Raw genomic sequence first — 6,511 nt, 5'->3', positions numbered from 1 at the left:
CTTGGCTAATGATCGCTTATCTGTTATACGGTTCGCTTAACTTTCGTTCGCGTTTATCGTTTGAGGGATCATACCCGGGATCTTATTACTTGGGTTCCCCTAAACCTTTCTCAATATTTTATATTCCTTTTATGATCCTCTCTTATAATCCTTGAATTAAAATCCTTTTAATCATGTTACCTTATACTCAATTCTTTCTGTATCTGGTGGATTTTCAGGAAAAATCAAAGTGTTCGAATTCTGATTCTGACGATCTTTACATACACTTATATACCATATAGAGTACTAATAAGATCTCATAATATCAATAAAAGAATCCCTACAAGGTGTGACATGAAAAGTTTTCTTATTCAGCATAATCAGTAAAATCACTATTCATAATGGTTTCAAAAATTCCAAAAATTGGGGATATTACAAAAATTTTGGGGCTTTCAAGGAACAAGGCTCAAAGCAAGGTGAAAGCCGACATTCATCGCAAATCATTATCGGGATCATAAATGATCTTTCAAGTGGAAAGCGATAACCTTTTTATTATAAGGAATCAGTTAAATGATTTATGGAATTAAGAATCAGGGTTCACGAGCTACAAGCTTCACAATATCACAATCAACTCTTTTCAAAGCAATATAAACCATTTTCATGTTTCAAAAAATCCATTACTGAGTAGGAAGTTTCAATTCCTTTTTAAAATCAATATAGAACCCTTGATTGGACCACTTTATCTTTCATTTCATTATAATACGGGTGATCAGCCCGTACCAAAGGCATGATTTCAGCCTCAAACTGGACTAGCCCCGCTAGCCTCTTACCATGACTGGACTAGTCCCACTAGCCTCTTACGTCTAATCCAATCCATCAGGAATTCGTTTAGAAAACCTTGAGTTGGAAAAAGAGTAGGTTTTCTAAATTCTATTTTATCATTACCAAGAATATGAAATCATTCGGACTCTTTCAAGTCGAAACTCATTCTTAGATTCAATTTCAAGAAATCAAAGTGAAGGAAACAAATCAAGGATAAGCAAGATGAAATTCTAGGGGTTTGAATTAATGATAACAAGGTACTTAAGTTAAAAGAATCAGGCTGTTCCAAGGATCAATAGGGGATATGGTGATCAAAGAATATGGCATCATTACAAGGGATTCGTAAAGGTAATTATAGGGTTTATAACAGTTCATGGCATACCAAATAATTTGAACAGAAAAGATAGGTTACCAAAGGGTTGAATCAATAAGCTTATCAATAACAGTTTTACAAGATCAAATACAAGGTATCTCAAATCAATAACAGGGGTTTATTATTTTAACAGTTCAATACTCTATATGGTATGAACAATATTCTCTCTATAACCATTTACACAAGTAATTAGAGTTACTTTCCTGAATTTGTTTTCCTGTTTCACGAAGGTTGAACTACTGCCACCTAGTATACCTTTCCCTTTCCCAGCCTGAATGCCCTCACATTCTGAATCTACAATCAAAACCAAAACCTCAATTAGTTTTTCAACTCTCGTTCCCGGAACGTTCACTCAATACGATAGCTCGATTATACTTCAGACTCGAACTATACGAGTATAGCTTATATACACACATGCACATAGCACATAACACATTCTTTTCTCATAGCCTTTATATCTCTATATATATATACTCAATCATCAACTTATACTTGCTAAATCTTGACTATTCCTCAAATCAAACATTTATAACTCATACGAGCACACAATTTCATTCATAGCTAATTACTTACGACCATAACTATCACTTATAGCTTTTAAAATCAATCAACTTAATTCCCTTTTTCTTTTATCCTTAATTCGAACCAAAACAACAATCCAACAAGCAAATCCAAAGATTTTCATATATAAACACTCAATCATTCTTTCAATTACCCAAAAAAATTAAGTCTTGGCCTTTATTTCCTATGGCCTATTCGGCCTTAACACTTATCACAATCAAGAATCAAACATGCAAAACCCTTATTTGACATGCATCAAGTATATCATCCCAAACTAGTTCAATTTCATTCTTACAACTCACTTAAACTCATAATTTAAATGTAATTATGGATGATCACTCATTTTAACACTTAACACAACTTAATCAAGTAGGGACATTCGAAATTTCCAAGAATCAAAACATGCATGCCTCAATTTGGACTTTTAACCATAACTCATTCTAATTACTCTACAATTTATAAAACAATTATCAATAGATCATTTGCACCAACAAATCAACATGATTTTTCCCAAAAAAAACAAGAACCATTCGACCTCTTCTTCTTTTATCAAAGAACCTCACATGCAAACTTAATTTCATACCCTTACATCTTTAATCACCCTAATCTTTTTACATTAAGCTAGATTAACATCCATAATCAACAAAATCAACTTATTAACTACACTACCATTCGGCTTTTCAAAAAAAAAAACCACATGCAAACACAAAATAATTGATTTAAATACTAAAGCTTAGTTTTTAACATCATTGCTCACCACCGGTTCACCGGAGTTCATCACCAGTGGCGGTGGCTTCACGGTGGTGCCCCCATTCGGGGGTTTCCAACCTTCAACCACCAATTTTCTCTAGTAATTACACACATGCAAGCACACATCTTCACTTCAAATCACTTAAGTACCAAAACCCTTTTGTTTTCATGAAAACCGAATTCAAAACCACCAAATCCAACTTTGGATTTTCTCAAAAACTTGAAGATAGTGACATGCATGCATATTTATGGATAGATAAAGAAAAATCTCACACAATCATGGTTTTATAACCGAAAAAGGATGAAGAACAAGTGAGAGATTGAGGAGAGAGTGTACCTAGAGTGAGAGAGAGAAAAGTCCCGAGAGGGAGGAAGAAAATGAGAGAAAAGAAAGAGAAGAGAGATGCTCGGGTGGAAAAGAAAGAAAAGAGGGGGTGGGGTGAGATTATATACTACCAAGGGGAGGGATAGTATGGTAATTAAGTTATCTCATTTCCGATTCACTTTTTTATTCTTAAAAGAAAACGAATTTGATTTGCTAGTATCTCTCTCGGAAAAGATGAATTTGATACGAATTATAATTTTGAAACGTGAATCTCGAAATTAACTTTCCAACCAGTACTCATATTAAGATTTTGAGCGTATGGTTGATTTTATATGATTTTTACAAGTTTGTGCTACTAATAACATTTTATCACATAAAAATCAATTTAAAATACAACAATCACCAAATAAATCCATCCATCATTTTTAGAAAAGTCTTTAGGATTATTTTGAAGATATCAGAACAAATCTCATGCCTTTATCTTACTCAGATAATTTTATAAAAATGTGCGAAGGTTAAATAAACCTTTATTTAAATCAGATAATTCACTTAAATCCATAAAATAATAACAAATCACATAATCATGCATACAGACAAACAAGCACACATATGAACACATCACAACTCATGTCTGATCATAGAAATTGTCCTTCTTTAATATTATTCCCTTTTACGCGTTCCGGGTCACGTTCTGCCTGACGGCCCGACGCTCAGCGTTTCAATTACGCTTCTCATTATCATTATCGACCGACACGTCACTAGGACACAATACTTTATTTAAACATTCATTTCACATAATCATACATATTTCACACATTTTTTATACTTTAATCCCTTTTTAGGACGGGTTCCGTTCTACCTGACGGCCCGACAACACAACTTAACTCCTAAGCTGACTCTTTAAATTGGAACGCTTCTATTTACGCTCCTCGATACTAATATACAATAAAGACAAATAAATCATCACTTAATCACATATTTTATAATCACATCACATAAATCATACTTTATTGACTTAATTTTGTCACAAACTTCTCAGTTGTCACATATAAACCCCAAACTAATCCAAGATCTTTTAAGGTTACAGTTCTAGAAACAAGAATTCTAAATTCCATAAATAATTTTCACTTCTTTTTAAAACTCTTTTCAACAAATTCTAATTCAATACTAACCCGCTAGTATAACTTTGAAAAGAAGTATACTAGGCCCAACTATAAAATAACATAATTATAATATAATATAATATAAACAACTTTACATAATAAAACTTACACTAGTCCGCAAACCCTGGACCAACCACCTTCAAAAAGGTTCTTCTTTGCTTCCTCGAAATACGCGGCTAAATAATGCAAGTTAACCCTCACTGGAGGTTAAGTTTAAAAACAGGCAAGTATAAATGAAAGAAATGCTCAGCAAGATTTGTTAGTCCCAAAGTATCGTAGAAGGGGGGTTGAATACGATACCTACAATCTTTTTCGATTCATTTCAAGTTCTTTGTTAAAAGTACGGAATCAAAAATAACACAAAACAATTCGAGGAATATATTGTTTTATTAATATAAACCTTAAGGTTGCTATAATCTAATCAATGTATTGATTAGCTACAATAAATTCAGCAGCATAATAATATGTTTACAAAGATAATAAATGTGAAGCTTTAATGGAGCTCTCGTAAACTTTCTGTGTTTGCTGAAGAAGATAACTAACTGAATGAAAATTCATTCAATTTGCTTCTGTAGTCTTTTCAAATTCAATGGACAGGTGGCCAATTCTTGTCCCCTCATTTCATTAAATTTGCTGCACTTCAAATCAGTGAACAACACATCTATGGAGACAGCTCTGTGGTGACAGCATCCCCCGTGCCTTCTCTGTGGCGATAGCTCTGTGGCGACAGAGTTATCTTGTGCATATCTCTGTGGCGACAGCTCTGTGGCGGCAGCTCTATGGCGACAGAGTTGTCTTGTGCATAACTCTGTGGTGACAACTCTGTGGTGACAGAGTTGTCTTGTGCATAACTCTGTGGTGACAACTCTGTGGCGACAGCTCTATGGCGACAGATGTCTTGTGCATTTCTCTGATAACAGCTCTCTGGTGACAAATACTCCTGTGGCGACTAGATAGAAAGAGCTGTCATCACTTAGAGTATTTTAGCTCTTTGTCAAACCATTCTTCAATGTATCAATCATTTTTCTTCTGTAATTAAATCAAAATACTTTCTTGAATACTGATATTTGGTGCACTGGTCTGGTTCACAAACAGCTAGCATTGAGAGGATCCTAATTCAATTTGTCTTATGTTTCTGAGTTGATACAGACTGATGTTTATCCATTGTTTCTCTCACTGAACCCTTGATCTGTAACACTTGAAATCAATACATGCAACTGATGCTTAAAGTCCCTTGATGTCTTATTCTTCATGACTGCTTGAACATGACAATGAACTTCTTCCCATGATCTGTTGGAGGACTTAATGAGTCAATCACATCATTTGGTTCTTTGTGGTTATCCTGTCTTCATCTATAGAGTTCCTGTGCTTCACAGTTTAATATTGTTTATCTGTTTCTATTTTTATGTTGAGTTATAAATCCTCGATTACATGTTACATTACATTATGCTTTATAATCTCCCCCTATTTGATTGTTAGAGTTCGACAAGCAAATCCCTAAGGATAACTCAACTGATAATAAGAAAAAGTACGAACTATAAAACATATAAAGATATTAAATACATTTTGGATTACATATTCATTTCCAGATTTCTTAATATACAAATTACAAAGAAGTGTTCCTCTAGCCTGAATATATACTCTATGTCTTCTTTGTCTTTGTCCTCTTCTGCTTACTGCTTCCTTCTCCTTCCTGAGGCTGATCAGATTTTCTCTTAGAGGCTTTCTTCTTAGGAACTGAAAGTTTTGGAGGAGACTCTTTCAGCTCATTCAATCTAGCTTGCACACAACACGAGCTTCTATCTCAAATGCATTGACTGGAGGTGGATTATTCGGTTCATGAAGCATTATCTCAAGGTATTTGACTTTGGTGCATTTAGGAACAAGATCAAACAATAGAGATGATTTTCTGGACATTACGAAGATTGTTATCCTTTTAGGATGTCCTCGTACTCTCTTGCTGTCATTGATTGACTCTTCTTCCAATACCTCATCAAGTATCCTTATGATTGGGATCAATGCAATTTTATCCTCCTTATATGTGGAGAGCTTGATGTCCATTAAGGCTTAATAAATTGCTTCTGATGAGCTTGTCCTGAAATCATTGATCTTGATCTTTGCTTGATTAATCTCAAAGACTAGTTAACCTTCACTATAAGTGCTGATGATAGGTTTACTATCTTTTAGAAGATTCATTTCTTGTTCTCCATTAATTAGCACTATCTCATGATAAGCTCTTCCAACTTTCCTCATGTCCTTCTCTGTATCTCTAATCATTTTGTCATTGAGTCTGTAAGCATATAGAACTTCAGCAACTTTAAGGTCTGCTTCTGATCTTTTGACTCCTGGTGCCTCCAGTTTTGCTCTTTTACTCCTGAGTTGACTTTCAAGAAAAGTGAGTTGTAGATATCGAATGGATCTCAGATGTTGGTCAGACATAGTGATGTTTTGCAACCTGCCATCTGCAACTACTTTGATCACGAATGGATACAAAAAGGCTTGAGGAGATACATTCATCATCATTCTCCAAAGTTTGTC

This window comes from Apium graveolens, chromosome 10, assembly GCF_009905375.1.
Source record: "Apium graveolens cultivar Ventura chromosome 10, ASM990537v1, whole genome shotgun sequence".
Lineage (NCBI taxonomy): Eukaryota > Viridiplantae > Streptophyta > Magnoliopsida > Apiales > Apiaceae > Apium > Apium graveolens.
Note: the sequence above shows the minus strand (reverse complement) of the source record.